Source organism: Amphibalanus amphitrite, unplaced genomic scaffold, assembly GCF_019059575.1.
Source record: "Amphibalanus amphitrite isolate SeventyFive unplaced genomic scaffold, NRLGWU_Aamphi_draft 002190F_arrow, whole genome shotgun sequence".
Lineage (NCBI taxonomy): Eukaryota > Metazoa > Arthropoda > Thecostraca > Balanomorpha > Balanidae > Amphibalanus > Amphibalanus amphitrite.
This window is the reverse complement of record NW_024883682.1, coordinates 37,754-57,729: the sequence shown is the minus strand read 5'-3', so window position 1 is coordinate 57,729 and position 19,976 is coordinate 37,754. Positions and strand designations below refer to the sequence as shown.

Genomic DNA, 19,976 nt, shown 5'->3' with positions numbered 1-19,976 from the left:
AGCAAAATCATAAGCTGTTTTACTGCAAGGTAGAGCAAGGGTGAAATTGACAGCACGAAAGCAAAAGTCATTCGACTTTTTTACTAAGGCACGTGCTTTTATGAAACACAACCCAGGATCTTCCTACTGGTCACCAGTAAAACTACCTAGTAAATTTGCAACTCTAGGTAAAAGTAATTTTTGCTTTATGAAACAGAATTTTACTGGTCAACAGTAAAATCGTGCTTTTTACCATTACTTTTTACTAGACAAAGCTTTATGAGAAAGGCTACTGGTGGTGCCCTTCCGTCAATTCCTTTAAGTTTAGCTAATTAGAGACAGTATCAGCATCAGTGCCTTTTACACTGAAAAGAGAAGGAGCGTTAGATTAGAAGGCTGGGTGTAGTCACCAGCCAGTGAAGTGCTCTCACCTAACAGCTGAAAAAGGAGGCAGCAATTGCCCGGACTGGTTGCTGCTTAAATGGAGAACCTACTCTTACCTAAAACGTCCTGCCACCTGGCAGATATACTGAGAATTAGTTAAATCAACAGCCTACCAAGTAGGCTAGGTGCTGCCACCTAGCGGACATACTGAGAATTAGTGCTCACCCAGAGGGAGCAGCGATTACATCGACCACTTTAAAACGCCAAGGAGGTGCTGCCACCTAAAGGCGGTACTCCGAACCAGTGGTTGACCAGAGGGAGCGGTGGTTTGCTTCAATGTTGATACAGGGCCGCCCGGAGAGTGCCGACTCCTTATGGACTAGCATATAATATATATCCACCTCGGGAGACGTGCCCCGAGGCCAGTTGCATACAATTGCAACTGAGCATTCTTCATAATCCGTGATCCCGGTATGGCGGGAAACCTTAGCCAATCAGAGTGCCCAGATGGGTTGTCATGCCAACGACTCAGAGTAGGGAGTCGGGGGAGAGCTTGAGAGAGCTTATATCTCTGTCCTAGACATAAGCTTATGTCCGCCTATGTCTACACCACGGGCCACCACAGGCGGAGCAGCGCCGCACACAATGCAGCGAGCCGAGAGGCCGTGGCGACCTCTGCAGTCCATATCGCCAACTACTAGCCAGACATCTGGCTGGGCTGAATGGCTCCACGGACGGTGGTGACCTCTGCAGCCCATATCGCCAACCACCCGTCGGACAGGGCGTGGGCCGGGAGACGTAGAGGGATCGCGTATTTACAAATTGCAACCGAGCTCCGCCGTAGGGTATTTTATTTCCGCCGTAGTGTATTTCACTTGGGGGATTTTCTACCATACGTCTGCCTCAGCTTAGGGTAATTACAATTTGTCGGCTGCGTTCAAAAATGATGCACTTTTTTCGCAGTATAGGATATCGCATGTGCATATTTCTGCCTTTTTGGGTGCGCTTTATCGGTTTTTCGTAACTCGCGTAAAAAGCGTCCGATCGCGACGAAACTTTCAATACCCCCGATTTTATCAATTTTACACCTACCCTGAAAATTTCATGACTCTGACCCAAATGACCTTTGACCTGTGACCTATTTCTCGAGACCATGTTTGGCCCGAATCGCGATTCGGCGTATGTCGGCTCGCATTAGCCGCGCGGTTGCAGTCTTCACGTAGTTTTAAGCGTTGAAACATGTGATATGACGCTGGTCCCATGCATTAAAGGGTGGGTGTCAAGGTCACCTGAAGGTCAGGTCAGCTCAATGACCTCTGAATGACCTCGGTTCACTTTTTCGAGTTTTACATGTTTCTAGGCTAGTTTTTGGAGCTGATTTCGAATTTAGCAACCATTTGAACATTACAGGGGGTGTAACGAAATTATCCGGACACCTTTCTTCCCGCTGTAAAAGCAAAATAATCTGGTACTTTTTTAACTGAGCTTGTAGCCACCTTTCATAAAAACACAGTGGCGAATGTTCTGGAGCATTTCAGCCACTGGATTATCCAGCACACTTGCTTTGATGCGGACCAACGCCGTCTAAACCTGTGCCTGCGGTTGAGAAGTGCTTATGGCGGGTGGCTCTTCATACACCTCCTGCTGAACAAGAGCCCACAGGTTTTCGATTGAATTGGGATCGCGACTTTTTCCAAGTCATAAGCGTTAGCCCAGAATGATTGAAGGTTCTATCGGCATCACTTCCCGTTCTTTAAGGGACTTTTAAGTTGCGCGCCGCCCCGCATGAAGACAGCGTGGCTTGAATCAGGCATCAGTGCGCGTTCAAACCGTGCCCTCCTATGCCGTCTGGTTGAGCGCCTCCAATCATGCTCCACCGTACCTTCCCTGGAAAAGCTCCACCCTTGCCTATGGGGCAAATATACCTAAGGGACAAAAACATAAAACAAGACAGATAAAAACAAAGCAAAATTAACTCATTACCTAATGAAATTCAGGCTGGAGCAAAAACATACATAGGTAATAGGTATATAGTCAAATTAGTGAAAGATTAAAATCAACCTGACCAGGCCCTACGGTCTGACCGGGTCCTAACCACCTTACCTCGCCTAACTTAACCCAATTCAACCTAGCCTACCACAACACCTGCATAGGTACCTTCCTGGAAAAATGACGCCCAGGGAGATGACTGTCCAACTTATTGGAATACTACCACCAGTATAACGCCTTTTGGGGCGACTAACGGAGCGAACGAGAGGGTGGGCCTTGCACGTGCGAAATTTCGAGGGGGTGCCTCCAACTGACTTGTGCACGGCACCCTACTAACGGGTCTCTAGCGATTTGCCAAATTTGGACACAATCGGCCCAGCCGTTCTCGAGATCTGGAAGCGGCACCCTGCACGTGCGCACGTGCAAAATGGGCCCCGACTGACTTGTGCACGGCACCCTACTGACCGGTCCCTAACTGTGTACCAAATTTGAGCGCAATCGGTCCAGCCGTTCTCGAGATCTGGAAACGACCCCTGCACGTGCGCACGTGCAGCAGCACCCCAACTCTGGCACATGGATATGCAGTGCCTAGTGGGTGCCTACCTACATGCCAACTTTCAGCGCAATCGGCCAAGTAGTTACCGAGATATTGCAACAATTACAAAACTGACACCTCTTCGTTTTGCACGTGGCACGTGCCTAAGGGGTCACCCAAATGCTTTGGGAATAGTCCAATACTTGGTAGAAGGAATGAAGCTACCCTACAAAAATTACCGCATGTAAATCGGTCAAGTGGTTGCTGAGATATAAGCCTCGCAAAAGCGTCCGCACGGCCGGCCGGCCGCTCATACTCAGAAATTTCCGTTAACCCTCGCCCGTATTGGTGTTTTCCAGCCGCGAACGTATAAGGGGGGGGGTCCGTTGGACCCCCCCTTGCCGTTTCGCCCCTGATGGAGCTAGAGCTTCGCGGAAAAAACGAGCGTGCTGCCCGTGACGAGAGGAAGCCGATGATACCTAATTTTAAGGTCCTAGGTCATTGGTTGACCTTGCAGGTCAGGTCAATGACCCAAAAGTCGGGAAAATCGGGACCTGTTAAAACGTCGTAAAGTGTGGCTGCTATGGGGTTTTTCGGGGCGCTGATCACGAATATCATGTTAGTTTTGATCACAGATGATGTCTTTATGCATTTAGTCCAGGTCGGGTCAGGTCAGGTCAGGTCAACCAGTAGGGGTCCTGCCGGGTATTCCTAGTAGGTGTCAACCGCCTCTGACAGCTTCGTAACATGTTACGAAGGTACCAAAACATCTTCGTAAACGTTCATATGGTTGCTTAATTCGAATTCAGCTCCAAAAACTGGCCTAGAAACATGTAAAACTCGAAAAAGTGAACCGAGGTCACCAAAGGTCAATGACCTGACCTGACCTTCAGGTGACCTTGAAACCCACCCTAATGCATGGGGGCAACATCATATCACATGTTTGAACGCTTGAAACCACGGAAAGACTGCAAACGCGCGGCTAATGCGGGCCGACATACGCCGAATCGCAATTCCGGCCAAACATGGTCTCGAAAAGTAGGTCACAGGTCAAAGGTCATTGGGGTCAGGGTCATGAAATTTTCAGGGTAGGTGTAAAATTGACTAACGCGAGGGTACTGAAAATTTCGTCGCGATCGGCCGCTTTTTACGCGAGTTATTCGCGAAAAACCATGGGAGGGGGGGTCCGTTCGACCCCCCCTCTATACGGGCGAGGGTTAATCTAAGGAAAGACTACGCTCGCTTCGCTCGCTCCGTAATGATTGCTTGTCAAAATGTGTGTCATCATGCTCTTGTTTGACAAGTGATGTATAATAAATGTGATATTCAATAATTATCTCCTGACTGTTGACTGTTGAATGATCAAAATATTCAAATGGGTACAATGCTGTGCATAGTGCACACTAATCATGTTGTTTTTGTGTAGGCCCTCTGCACATTGTTGTGTGCACTGCTATGTGCACCTTAAGTAAAAAAGTGACTGGTGGTACATGACAAAAGGAATTGAGCAACTGTGAAGTTCATGCCCTTGGTCTTGCTGGTGCCAAATGCCTATAGCTATAGCAGGATCAGTGAGGGTTGTAGACATGCTACATACATTGTGCATTGAAGATATTGGCACAAAGTTCATCCGTAATTACTATGCTTAACACCTAATGTAAGAAGCGACATAAATGCCTAGATGATAAAGCTCTCTGGTCAACATCACACAAATTTATTGACATACTTTGCAGGTACATATTTACATTCATGGCAAATACTTTCGATTGATTCAGAAACTAGTTGCTAGTAAGCTTGCATTTTTGTAGGTACAACAACGACCATATATTAAATCATAAAAAACCTTCTCATGGCATTCATCACATACCTTTTTACCGAACAAGTACCTAGCTACCATGCAATGATTCTACAATTGTCCGCAATCAAAATCCATCTATATCTCAACTGACACAATGAATTTCAAATACCCTAACAAAACCTATAACTGTACATAAGAAGAATGCAATACTACAAGAACTATGAATTTCTGAAGTTATTTTCACATGCTGGAATGTTGAAACTCTACTTTTGTCGTCCATTTTCATGTTTGATTGAGCCATCATATCATATAGAACTGTTTTCGTTCTTCAGTCACAAGCTTTCGCACAAATCTTGAATTTTTACACATCATCTTGAACCATGCTCCAGTCTTTCCAACAAGGTGGTATGTAACATCAAAGCAATTTTGATTTGTTACAACAGCTTCAGATCATGATAGGCTTGAGGTTAGTTACACCATTTGCCAGACAAATCTCTACAAAATGTGTATCAATTCCCAAACTAAGTAATTGATCATATCAGTATTTGCAGTTTCCACACAATGTTTCATAATACTATTCTATGCTTGTATAAAGAAACTCAAATAATCCACAAATTGTTATTGAAACACTCCCACTTCAAGAATTCACAGCAATAACTGTACAAGTTCAGAAGCAAACAAACATTGCGCCAGATTTCGTATGAAACGCGCCATCGTCCTGAAGTTTCTACCACAGACGGTAGTTCAACCGCAGCCGTAGTGCGAAAACCCCTGCCCGCCTTACCCCACGGCGGAGCTCGGTTGCAATTTGTAAATACGCAGAGGGATCTCTGGGCTCGGAGAGGACGCAGAGTTTCAAGATGCCTATAAATAACAGGTACGGTCCGAGTTTGAGATATGGAAGCACTCAATCACGACAAACATTGCGCAGATGAAACATATCTTGACGCAAATATTCTGCTGAGGTCGTAGTTTGGCATGAGTTTGATTGCGTCATAACAATAATAAGACTGTGAGACTAACAAGTAAGATGTGTTTTATGACGTCAAAATTACATCATTTTTACCTTGTTTATGAAAATGTATAATGCACTAGATCAAACCACGTCGAATGTTTTTGGCAAGGTATATTGGTTTTCGGGACATTTGAAAGTTGAATTAAGGGCCGCCGCGGTCCGCGGATATATTTATTATTCATAGGCATCGTGGATTGTTGCGTGGTGCTCATGGGGCATCAGTTGGTGATTGATAACATTTTGCTTTGATTTCTGATTGCTGATGATTTAATTCTATGATGGTTTACTGTGCGGAACCTTCGTGTAGAAATGGGTCCGGGAGAAGAAACAACCAGGCGCCCGGCACCAAATATCACGAGTTCCCTGCGGATGAAGTGATGGCAAGGCGATGGTGGCAGATCATAAAAAGAGGGGAGCCATTCCCGAAGAACTTCCGCCAGTATTGTTTGTGTTCTTTGCATTTTGTAACTGCTGACTATGAAAGAGGCCTCAGGTCAGAACTGCTTAAGTTGCCTCCGCAGTATTCTGCCATGAAGCTGCTACCTACATCAGTCCCATCCAGGAACCTGACTCGTCCTCCAAGGTAAAGGCCTCACCTGACTACACTGCATGCGGTTTTCGCGGGTTTGCGGGTTTTGCGTAGTACCTACTGTTGTAGTAAAAACAATGTTTTTGTGATATGTTTTGGTATTATATTTAAGTTAATATAAGAGTTTTATTAACTTTTGTATATAGCTAATGTTAAAGTTAAATTATTTATTACTTTTGTTTCTAGATCGATATTTCGCAAAACATGCAAGCCCGCAAAAAACGCATGCAGAAAACGCATAGGTAGAGTAGCCAGGCCTTAAGTGTGCCCATCAGATATTTATGAGTTTACCTATCGGTTGAATAGCAAATCTGTATACACTTTACGGACAGCTCGCTTTTCAGCTGTCCGGATTGGTGAATAACCCATTTTTGAGGGACCTTTTTTAAATGAGTTTCCCACCAGCTGGGACAGGGATGAAGTTGCTCAGCTCAGACCAGATCAGATGGATAGTTGGGTATAGTCAAAATTACCCCATTTTGCCTTTTTTGTTATAAGGAAAGCTCAGCTGAACAAACAACTTAATTTTGAACTTCTTGTTAGCTCTGAGTTACCAGCTAGAATAGACATCATTAATGTCACGTATTTAGCAGTAAGGGTTTGTTACTAAAGTCGGTTATTTTTACAGAGTCACAACACCAAGGAGTGGTGCTGCTACACAGAGGTGGAGAGGAAGATGAGTCAAGGCAGGTGCAAGAAGAAGGAGAACAAGCAGCTCCCAAAGACTCATCACTCCAAGCAGAAGAATGCCTGCATTCAGATGCATCTGTACAGACGAAGTGTGAGCCTTAAAAGTACGTCGTATCTTATTTAACTTATTTCAGATACATTTCAAGTATGTTATTTATGTACACATGTCTATGACTTTACTAGAAAATAGGTGCAGTTTGAAAGATAAATTTAATTCCTGTCATTGCCCAATATTGGTGGAAGATTGGTTAAGAATATCCTCCTCCAGCTCAGTGTTACTATAAAGTCAGGAATAAAAATTGGTAATTGCTTTATAGCACAGTACCTGTGGATTGTAGAATATTAGTTACAATCAGTACTCACCCACATGAATGAAACACACACCTGCACCCATGCCCCCCCCCCCCCCCCACCCACCCATGCTCACATGAATAGCTGATAGCACCCATGATAGCTAAAGTTACTTCTGTATTTTGAAATCCCTTTCTTGTTCTGATGATCCTTTTGTCCTAACAGGTGTACCAGATGCCCAGCACTTGAGGCTGAACTGGCAAGCCTGAAGAGCAAACTGGCAGAGGCCGAGGACGTCCCTGTCCCATGCCGAGGACGTCCCTGTCCAGGCACTGTGGACGCGGCTGCGCAGTGTTGGAGACATGACTGTTCCCACCGAGTCTTTCTTGGAACTGTGCAGGGAGCTCGAGACCTGTTTCTGTGCCTACCATGCGATGCACCCCGATGGGCTCAGTCGAGAGCGCGGCGTCATCCGCAACGCCACCCGTATGATGGCCGAGAAATATTCGCGGGGCGTGCAGTGTGCCAAAATCCTGAAAGTGTTCGTTCGTGTGCGAACCTTTATCCGCCTGCGAACAGTGAACTCGACTCGACGTGCGGAGACGCTGTCAAGCGGAAGGTGCGGAAGCTGCGTCACCACGCACAGTAAACAGATTGGCAGAGGCACACATCATTCATTACATCACGATATTATTTATTGATCTCTTGAGCCTTTCTTTTTTGTAACAGCTGGGTAGTCGTTCAGTTTGTGCCTGAATCGAGTTTCCAGACCTTCTGCTAGCTACCGTCTCCACACGGCGAACTGGGTCCAATTTGTGACTTGTGCTCGAAAATGCGTCCGTGTACAGTGAGGGCGGAAATGATGTGATGTCGCTTAGGAGCCTTAATTGTTCTCGACCGTGTCGTGATGTATCGTTTTCATGATTCATTTTCCTTAAACTAGCTTGACTGTTAGCTGGCAACGTGCCATTTTATGTTGCACACATCTGCGATGATCGACGGCCAGCGCCTGCTGGCGGCACCGCTGCCGCCGCCCAGCGCCGCCACCTGCGGTAGAGGCTGTCCCCGACGCTCCCCGACGCTCACGCCGAAGGCGCCTCGCGCGGCGTCGCCTCCAAGTTCGGTGGGGCGCAATCTCTTACCGCGGGCGAGGGGACAATTGAGCTTCATGTTGCACAGTATTTGTTGATTTCCGTTATTGTCCGCAACAATTGTCTCAAGGGAGAGATGTGATGTCGTCTGATGTAAGATGATATGTGATGTGATGGAGATGTGATTCCGTGTACCCACTAACCCCTCCCCTCGCTGAATACAGCTCTGTTCCTGATAACTTTTCTATAATGCGCATTGTGATAATCGATAATTATCGGACTAATTCAGTGACTTAATAACGACAAAGACCAGATCAATTGGATGCAAAAATATTGCGTGTGTTCGTGTTTTAGATGCAACAAACGAAGGGCTTGTTATGCCGTACGAGCTAACGTGTAGTTATCGAGCGTAATACCTGTACATATACAATACCTGTACAGGTACAAGGCATTAAAAATACTTGTGTCATATATATATATATATATATATATATATTTATATGTAACGTATTGCGGCGGCGCCCAATACGTTAATGCGAACTCGATGCCTAAACACGAACGCTGGGCGCCGCCGTCTCTCCGCTATCATAAAAGATACCGAGGGGATGTCCAACCCTGCTTTCGGCATCCGGGCCCTGTTTCACCGGTGATAGCAGCACGCTACTATCAAATTGCGCGAGCTGACGTAATGTGATGAGGTCACACTAATGACGTTTCGTGTAATCCGTGAGCTGCGTTTGGAACAGAGTTGCTGTCTCGTTGGATTGCGTTTGATACATTTGTTTGATCGCACGGCCGTGAAGATGTTAGCAGCAGTATTTGATGACATCACACAGATTGACGGCGCCATGGTTTGTTGATGTTTCCATGGAAACCCAATTTGACACGTGTGATAGCAGCGTGCTGCTATCACCGGTGAAACACTGGGCCCCGGAAAATCGGGGAGAATTAACCGGGACCGGGATCAGCGAGAATTATCGGGGATCACGTTCGGTATCGCGACAACGAGACATGCTGAAGATAGGCGCTCACCAATAATTTTCCGACGGATAATATCCGAGGGACAATATTTTCCGGATACCGAAAGCACCCCATATATGATATCCCCTAGCGGCCCCACGCGGGCCGGATCACGTGACCTGACTAGGTGACATGAAGCGAAATGAAGCAATGTCAGAACTTTGGTGCAATCTTCCATTGTCCAAACAGTGGTGCCAGAACCGCAAGCACGTTACGCAATGTCCAGAATGAATAAACCCATTAGAACCACGTATGCCCATCTTAAAGGATAGGCGGACTGAGTGTTAAATACTGCGATTTTTTCCCTGTTTGCAATCAAGACATGGCAAAAATCGATACGGATCTGGAGAAAGGACTAATTATGCTTCAATATGCCCCAAGTTTCATATTTGTATTCTCAATTTCAAGCAAAATATCTTAAATCGAAGTTGGGCCAAAACTGCCGTTTCCCCCATTGTTAACAATGGTGAAGGGAAAAGTCAAGCGCGCGTGACGTCACCGGCGCTTGACGCTACCAACAACTCTGACTGGGGGCCGCAGAGTTTCTCCTTCCGAGTGGGTGAGACTAAATGCTTACTTCGAAATCTAAGCTGTGTTGCGGCATTGGCGGTTATGTGCGGCGTGTATGCCGCATGATTAGTAAGCGGCGACCACTAAATTAAAGACTTAAACGCTCCAACCTGTTTTCAATGAATAACACTGCATACCAAAAATGCCAATCGCTCTCGTCACAAGATATTTAGATTTAAATAACTAAGTTATCTGCATCATCATTTTGAACCAAATTAATGCTTTCAACTTAGTACTCACTCATTCCTTCCTTCGTTGGCTCCAAACAGTCTTTCGATTGTCTGGAAATCGTATGCCAAATCCCGCACCTGTATACGACTGGTGCATATAAAGGCCGATGTAAGAATTTCAATAGGCTCTCGCATGCGATTTCCTGGCTACCCAAAAAGTCTGTTTCAGTCATGCTATCAAAACATGGTATGTCAGCCCTGTCACCAGCTTATGACTGCTCTGCTTGTAGTGCCCCTGACCGTCACCGACTCCCTTCCCTCCTTAAAAGCCTAGTTTCCCTCCATCATCTCTACTAGATTTAGGTGATGCTCCGACAAATTCACAAACAAGACCGAACTTGTTCGGAGTTCGGACTGTGAGTTAACCCTCGCCCTTTAGGGGGGGGGGTCGAACGGACTCCCCTCGGTTTTTCGCGAATAACTCGCGTAAAAAGCGGCCGATCACGACGTAACTTTTAGTACCCTCGCGTTGATCAATTTTACACCTACCCTGAAAATTTCATGACCCTGACGCAAATAACCCTTGACCTGTGACCTACTTTTCGAGACCATGTTTGGCCGGAACCGCGATTCAGCGTATGTCGGCTCGCATTAGCAGCGCGTTTGCAGTCTTTTCGTGGTTTCAAGCGTTCAAACATGTGATATGATCTTGCCCCCATCCATTAGGGTGGGTGTCAAGGTCATCTGAAGGTCAGGTCAGGTCATTGACCTTTGGTGACCTCGGTTCACTTTTTCGAGTTTGACATGTTTCTAGGCCAGTTTTTCGAGCTGAATTCGAATTTAGCAACCACATGAACGTTTACAAAGTAGTTTTGGTGCCTTCGTAACATGTTACGAGGCTGTCAGAGGCGGTTGACACCTACTACAAATACCCGGCAGGACCTCTACTGGTTGACCTGACCTGACCTGACCCGACCTGGCCTAAATGAATGAAGACATCATCTGTAATCAAAACTAGCATGATATTCGTGATCAGCACCCCGAAAAACCCCATAGCAGCCACACTACGACGTTCTAACAGGTCCTGATTTTGCCGCCTTTTGGGTCATTGACCTGACCTGGAAGGTCAACCGATGACCTAGGACCTTAAAATTGGGTATCATCGGCTTCCTCTCGTCACGGGCAACACGCTCGTTTTTTCCGCGAAGCTCTAGCTTGATCAGGAGCGAAACGGCAAGGGGTTATACCTTATACGTTCGCGGCTGGAAAAACACCAATACGGGCGAGGGTCAAGTTGAAAGTATTAATTTGGTTCAAAACGATGATGTAGATAAGTTAGTTATTTAAATCTAAATATCCTATGACGAGAGCGATGGACATTTTTGGTATGCAGTGTTATCCATTGAAAACAGGTCAAAGCTATTGAGTTTTTAATTTAGTGGTCGCCGCTTACTAAGCATGCGGCATACACGCCGCACATAACCGCCAATGCCGCAACGCAGCTTAGATTTCGAAGTAAGCATTTAGTCTCACCAGCCGCAGCTGCCTCTCCGTTCTTAAATGTGTCTTGCGGTGCAGTATCACCCCTGGTGCGGACGGCTAGTGTCATCTGGGAAGCGAGGTTAGAACTAGCATGCGCCACCTGAGCGACGAGGTGTCACTGCGGGCGGTGGCTCGTGCCTATACGGGCGCTGGGAAAGGCTGGCATGGGGCACAGACACGTCTTAAAGGGACCCTCCCACCTTAACATTAGATTTGAGTTGAGATAGCCAAAATGGGGTCCCTGGCTCACAATTACCGGTTTCGGCACTCACAACATCGAGAAATGCCTTGAACCGGAAATATAGCGCAGATATCTAACGATTTTTAAATGTTTGACTAAAACGTTTTGTAGCACGCGGTGGTATATGCTGCTTTGCGCGCAACAAGTGCCGCACTTTCAGCTGCCAAACTATTGCTTCCAAATAAAGTCGCTAGGAACAGCGGAGATCCCAAAAAGTAAGCAACATGGTGTGTCGTTTCGGGAACTAGCGACCCGCGGCCGGGCGCCGCGGAGGGGTGCCCGTCATAGGGTTTTGGGGCTATTTTTTCACTTTTCGGTCTGAATCGTGAAAAGTACTGGTCGTAGCAAATATGTTCCCTGGTTTCTGAATTTTCAGCCCACGTGGAATACGATAGGACAAGAGTCATTTTCGTACAGTCAAAACTGTGCCCGCGTTTTTTGGTCAAAGTAAAAATGTTCAGCAGCTTTTAACACGTGGGCCGCCGCAAAATAGGGTACACCGGAGGACTTAAGATTCAATATCTCCTAAACCATCATAGATAGCAAATATGTTCCCTGGATCTATGTAGATCATACTTTAGAGGACACTTCAGGCCAAAAATTGTTTCTCGTCAACTTACACCCAGCCCGCGTTTTTGGCTTAAATGCAATGCAACACGGCAGCCGACCTTTAGGGCTCAGTTAGCGAGTTTATTTTTTAGCGAGCACTTCGAGCATTTCAGCGTTCGATGAAATGACATATTTTTTCAACGCAGTCGTTTCTTCATTTGCATCTAAACGCGACCTATATGATAATGTGACAGTGTCGTCACACTAGAAGGTGTAATTCATCGTAATTTATAGGGCTAATTCTCGGCGCACAGCAGCAGACGGACACCGACTGACCCACCATCTAAAGGCAGTTTGGCGAAGCAGTATCGTGAATCACAGCCGCGAGATGTCCCTAGCGTAGAACACCGTCTGTTTGTCCAGTTTAAATACGTGATGTTTGCCCTCTGTCAACCCCTCAGTCATGGGGCTGGGGTCGCGGATGAATGGGCGACCGCCCGCCGCGCGGGGAGGGGGCTGCTCCCCTGACCCGGACCGCCACGGCGTGGGGACGGTCCCGCACTCGCGTGCCTCACGTCGCCGCCTCACACCGGTCAATTACGCTGGTTTTGAGGAACCGCCCATTGTGGTGGTGGATGAGCCAACGCAGACCATGCCAGAACCCCACTGAGGGGATGTCACCCGTGTCAGCTGGCCCAGACCTATGATATCCCCATACCGAAAGCGACGTTCCAAAGAGCAATATGCCTATAGTAGGTATTATTGATGTTTAATTCGAGAATGTATGCATGTAAGTACGTATCTACATGGTGTGTTAAAGTACTCCAACTGTACAACTTTGCCCTCTCAGCTCGAGGAATAACCTTTCTTACTTTAAAGACAGATTTTTAGTGACTTCACATGCAGTTACAGCGGGGTCGAACGGACCCCTCCCGGTTTTTCGCAAATAATCTGCGCAAAAAGCGGCCGATCGCAACAAAACTTTCAGTACCCTCGAGTTAATCAATTTTACACATATTCCTAGCATTCAATGACCCTGACCCCAATGACCTTTGACCTGTGGTCTGATTCTCGAGACCATGTTCGACCGGAATCGCGAATTGGCATATGTCGGCTCACATTATCCGCGCAATTTCCAATATTTTTGTGGTGTGGGTTTCAAGGTCACGTGAAGGTCAGGTCAAGGTCATTGACCTTTGATGACCTTGCTTCACTTTTTCGAGTTTTACATGTTTTTAGGGTAGTTTCTGGAGCTGATTTCGAATTCCCATTTGAAGATTTATGAAGTAGTTTTGGTGCCCTCGTAACATGCTACGAAGCTGTCAATGGTGGTCAACATCTGCTATGGATGGCTGGCAGGTCTCCTACTGATTGACCTGACCTGACCTGACCCGACGTGGCCTAAATACGTTAAGACATCATAGGTATGTGGTCAAAACTAACTTGAACCACGTGTTCAGCACCCCGCAAAATCCCTTTTTCAACCTCACTTTGCGAACTTCCAGCAAGTCCCGATTTTCCCGATTTTTGGGTCATTGACCTGACCTGGAAGGTCAACCAATGACATAAATAAGACCATAAAATTGGGTATCATCGGCTTACTCTCGTCGCGGGCAACACGCTCGTTTTTTTCTGCGAAGCTCTAGCTCCATCAGAGGCCAAACGGCTAGGAGGGTCCAACGGACCCTCCCCCCCTATACGTTAGACGCTGGCAAACACGAATACGGGCGAGCAGGGCATATTTTAAGGCACTTACTGCGTCCCATTCTGGGACGCAGCATTCTGGGACGCAGCCCCCTCGCCTTGGGACGTAGCCCCTGCTGATTTGACCCACTGCGTCCCTGCCCTGTGCCGTCCGGTTCCCTGACCTGTGCCCTGCTGTGTGCCCTGACCTGTACCTTTGCCTCTAAAATGTCCTGTGCCATGCCCTGTGCCTTGCCCTGCCCTACTTTCTGCCCTCCTCAGTGCCCTAGTCTGTTCCTTGCCCGGTGCCCTTAGTCATAGCACGTGCCCTCTGCTCAACTTAAGGACGCAGTAAAAAATTGTTAAAATATGCCCTGCGGGCGAGGGTTAAAACGAAGGAGAAATATTATTACGAGCGAACGGGCCGCGCAAGCGAAGCGAAATCTTTTTAAGATAACGGAAAGATATCAGCATTTACATACCGGGCTTCTCAAAAAAGCTAGACGATTTTATAACTAACGTATTGAAGGGTGTATCAGTGTAACAAAACATAATTGGGTATCACCTAAAAGCCTCATCAAAGACATTTCGTTTGAGGGGATTTCGATCCTCGGCAGTCGCCTTTCTGAGCCGCGCCGAGGTTATGTTCGAGATTATTCCCTTTTTGCTCGATGCACAGTTTAGCCCGGCGCAGCGCGACCTCTGCTGCAGCACGACCCATGGAAAGCTGCAGACGGCACACCGCTGACTTCACTGCACCCTTATGATCTTCGGAACTTTTTGGGTGGTTTCGGTACACCTGGGACTTGAGGTGATCCTAAAGGAAAAAGTCCGGTGGGGTTACGTTCGGAGAATTCGCCGACCACGGACGTGTCTCGAACCTCGAGATCACGCGCTGCCCGAAGCGCTCCCACATGTGGGAGCGCTTCGGGCAGCGCGTCCCGGTTTTCTTTAGCGGTATTGGCGTGGCACCGTCTTGCTGGAACCATTGGATCTTAAGCGTTTCCGGATCTCTGCTCATCCTGATATTGCAGTACCCTCCAAAACGTCGGCAGAGCCACCCGATATCGCTGACCATTGACAGTCTGAGTAGCGCATCTCTCACACGAGTGGTGTTCGCCGTGAGCCTTTGATTGGATTTATGGCCGCCGCTGTGTTCCTTGCATTGCGTGAACCACTGTTATCTATCACTATCACTACTGTTATCTGTGCGTGAACCTTTTGTTAACACTTCCTCGAGCCAGAAACTTGTCAATAATGTGGAAAATTGTGTTTCAAGATGTTGCTCTCTTTGCCATAAAGTGTTTGCGGACCTTCCGTGGTGTCGAACCGACCGACTTAGTCTGGGAAAGCATAAATTCACGAGTTTTGCTTTTACTTCCTAAGACCACGGCTTCATTTTTTAAGCTCAAATCATGATGTCATATAAATCTACGAAAAACTCTCCGTTTTTCCACGTGCATTGATTTTGCTTTAACCCTCGCCCGCACATGCCATTTTCCCATCCTATAGAACGCACATGGGGGGGGGGGGGGTTGCCATCCCCCCCGCGCCATTTCGTTCCTGTTGGAGATAGAGCTTGGCGGTAAAGACCAAAAAGGTTTTTTTGGGAAGAGACGAATCCAATGATACCCAGTTTTACCTTCTCAGGTCAGCCATTGACCTTCCAGGTCAGGTCAAACTAAAAAATGTTGCTGTTTTGGGTCACCGTTGGATATCAAGTGCGCTGCTTATCATATACCGATGACGATGCCGTTTTCTGGTGCCAAGCCAGCTAGAAGCTCTTTGTCACACTACCCGACCAGGTTTTTGCTGCTGAGGTCATTTCAGGTCAAGTTAGGTCAAGGTCAATTATATGTGTTTGTATGTCTGTGTGTGTCTGTGTGTATACTGATGTGTGCACCGATTGTTTATGTGTCCATATTACTTGAAATCATGATCTGAGAAGCTTTTACCAAAAATGCAGTCAAAAAAATTCACGAAAAGCAAATTCAGCTTGCCTAAAACGCAATTATTTTAGATGACCTAGGTTGACCTTGACCTTGACCTTGACATCTGTACATCGTCGAACAACATGTTCCATGATAGGTGGGAGGTGAGACTGGCATAAAAGGCCGAAATCAAGGTGTCAGAAGCTCACAAGGCCCATAGCCAACGCAAGATGTTGAGAATTGGTCATTTGGGTCATGACATGACCTGAAAAACAAGGTGATATCTCCGAAACCAAAAACCACAGAAACTTGAAATTTTCAGTGGACATCGATAAAGGATAGAGGAGCAGCTATACGAAAAATCAGGCTTCTAGCTTTAAAAATGTTGAGTGCAGAGCAGAAAAACTACCTGGGGGGATGGCAACCCCCCCCCCCATGTGCGGGCGAGGGTTAATGTTGTTAGGGGTCCTCTATTCGCAAAAGAAATCCATCTAAATTTTTTTAGAAGCCCGGTATAATGGCCCGGCCCAGCCTGTAACGCTTTTAAGAGGCATATATTTCATGCCTCAGTAACCGTTGCAGTGGTTGGGCTGATCGACCTGCCGCCCTTTTTGTGGGAAGCCTATTTCTTCTACCCCGTAATTAATTGCTCTTAATACATCTACATATAGGTGATCGTCGTGGCACGCAGGGGCGGAGCTTCCTGTACAGTTGGTGGGGCAGCCCAACTTAAGCTGATTTGCAGGACTTTGTTGCTTTTCAAATCAATCATTGAGGAGCTTTGGAATGTCTGTGTTATGCAAAATGTTACATTTGCCACGACAGGAATTGATTCAGTGTTCATTTTATTCAACTTGACAGTCGGACAGTGTAGGTTTGATGCCTTTTCGCCCCACAAACTTTCCCGGAAAAGCTCCACCCATGGTGGCACGTGTCACGCGAAAGCTGTTTTGTTGAAGTAGCACTTTTGAAAGACCTAAACCTTTCTAGTAGAGGTTTTAGGCAATGGGTCTACAGTGCAGGGATATTTCTATCTTGCACTCCTCTGAGAGCTAGAGCTTTGCGGAAAAAAATTAGCTTGTTTCCCGTCACGAGAGGAAGCCGATGATACCCAATTTTAAGGTCCTAGGTCATCAATTGACCTTCTAGGTCAGGTCAATGACCCAGAAGTCGGGAAAATCGGGACCGGTTAGAAAGTCGTTAAGTGTGGCTGCTATGGGGTTTCCCGGGGTGTCGATCACGAATATCGTGTTAGTTTTGATCACAGATGATGTCATTGAGCATTTAGACCAGGTCGGGTCGGGTCATGTCAGGTCAGGTCAACCAGTAGGGGTCGTGACGGGTATTCGTAATACGTGTCAACCACCTCTGACAGCTTTGTAACATGTTACGAAGGCACCAACACTACTTCGTAAATGTTCGAATGGTTGCTAAATTCGAATTCAGCTCCAAAAACTAGCCTAGATACATGTAAAACTCGAAAAAGTGGATCGAGGTCACCAAAGGTCAATTACCTGACCTGACCTTCAGGTGACCTTGACATCCACCCAAATGCATGGGAGCAACATCAAATCACATGTTTGAGCGTTTGAAACCACAAAAAGCGCAAACGCGCGGCTAATGCGAGCCGACATACGCCGAATCGCGATTCCGGCCAAACATGGTCTCGGAAAGTAGGTCACAGGTCAAAGGTGATTTGGGTCAAGGTCATGAAATTTTCGGGGTAGGTGTTAAATTGACATATGCGAGGGACTGTAAGTTCCGTCGCGATCGGCCGCTTTTTACGCGAGTTATTCGCGAAAAACCTCCGGGGATGGTTGCATACCCTCCCCCCCCCCCCACCTGTGCCGGCGAGGGTTAAGCAGTCGAAAAAAGCACTTTTGGACAATTGCCATGTGATGGAGACATGGAAGAGCAGTAAAACAGCTGCAATGCATCTAGTTTTACAATAGGCAATCGATTGGGATGCAACATGAGTTTTACCGGTCAGGTCATGAGCTCGACCTTAAAACATGTTCATCTTTGGAGGTCAAATTACACACCATTCTACACCATTGGACGAGAGAGACATGATGCTAGCAGAACTAATTGTTTTTAATGCCTATGTACCCACAACAATGACAACAATGCACCGCTGGGCTACGCTTCGCTTGCGTTCCAGGACCGTAGTGACGTCACAGGAAGGGACGCGGGCGGACCGCTGATGACCCGCCCGCTGTCAAAGGGCGGGCTGGGTTTGACGGGCGCACAATAGCGGCCGCGCGCGTCAGTTTCTGGAAGCGATAGTGGGGGCACGGACATTCACACGTGGGCCGGAAGGGTTGGACGCTTTAACCCTCTCGCAGCCCTCCCGCTGTTTCTGTTACTGAGAAGGGAAATAAGTGACGGTAATCACACAGCCTTTAAACCTTTCTGACGTTTCGTACGTGTTGTCAACAATGCCAGTCCGCTAGATGATTGCGCGAACACTAAGGTAGCCTGACTGTTAGCTTGAAACGCCGGGCTGCCAGGTAAACATAACGGTACGGTCCCATGACATTCTTCCCTCCACGTGTACGGTCTGGAGCCTTTACGCGTTAGATCGATGCGTGTTTTTATCGATACAGGACCTCCATCGATCTTGGAATTTGCGATCTGAATGGTGGGTTGGAGAAAGCTTAGTGGTTTTGAGCCCTGACTGCCATTTCGGAGTCGGAGCCACTAAAGTCACTAAAAATTTTATATTAGCCGTTTTCACGACGGGCATCTGGTGAATACACTTAATTTGACCAAATCTGTACCAAATCTCTTTTACAACAAATATATTTAAATTATGAATTCATTTAAGTGTTTTAGTCGATGATAATGTCTGATAGTGTGACAAAGAAGGCATATAAGTAATTAGCCACTAGCTATAGCTACGAAGAAACACACTGAACCTATAATTTGACCAAATCTGTACCATATCTGACCAAATGTGTACCAAATGGGGGGGGGGCCGGGGCGCGGGTTAAACGTAAATATAGGATTAGATGCCAGCTAAAACCATATATATGCTCATTTTTTGCATAAGGTGAATAGCATCCGAGAAAAACGCACGTGAAATTTCGCTAAATCGATTTAAGGCTGAGACAGACTCTTTCCGCATTCAAGAAATCGCGTGCGAGAGCCTATTCAAATGCATTAAAATTCTGCCCGCATCAATCGCATGCGGAGAAGCGTGCGATTGATGCGAGCGTGCTCCCAATAGGCTCTCGCATGCGATTTCCTGACTGCGGAAAGAGTCTGTTTAGTGTTTCAGGTTTAGACTTGTCATGGAAACGTAGTGAATTTCTCGAGACCATGCTGGGCGGGAATCGCGATTCGACGTACATATATCGGTTAGCATTATCTGCGTGTTTCCACTCTGTTTGAAGTTGTAAAGGCTCAGACATGTGAAATGTTGGTTCCATGCATTATAGTGGGCATCAAGGTCAAGTGAATGTCAGATCAAAGTCATTGACCTTTGATGACCTTGGTTCACTTTTGCGAGTGCTACATGTTTTTAGGGAAGTTTTTGAGGCTAATATCGAATTCATCACCCATCTGAACATTTACTTAGAAGTTATGGTACTTTTGTAACATGTTACGAAGCTGTCAGTGGTGGTTGATACCTACTATCAATACCCGACAGGACTTGTCCTGCTACATGTTTTTAGGGAAGTTTTTGAAGCTAATATCGAATTCATAACCCATCTGAACATTTACTTAGAAGTTATGGTGCTTTTGTAACATGTTACGAAGCTGTCAGTGGTGGTTGATACCTACTATCAATACCCGACAGGACTTGTCCACTGGTTGGTAGCCTGACCTGACCCGACCTGACCCTACCTGATCTAATGGCATGGGGGCATGATATGTGATCCAAAATTAACATGACATCGTGGTAAG

The 19,976-nt window shown here is 46.7% G+C and overlaps 1 long non-coding RNA gene across 1 annotated transcript; it reads left to right on the top strand.

Moving 5' to 3' along the window:
* The first annotated feature begins 5,979 nt into the window (after positions 1-5,979).
* Positions 5,980-8,600, top strand: LOC122376538. The gene is made up of 3 exons (XR_006255653.1): positions 5,980-6,283; positions 6,918-7,083; positions 7,496-8,600. It is a non-coding gene; the product is annotated as an uncharacterized LOC122376538 (long non-coding RNA).
* The last annotated feature ends 11,376 nt before the right edge of the window (positions 8,601-19,976 follow it).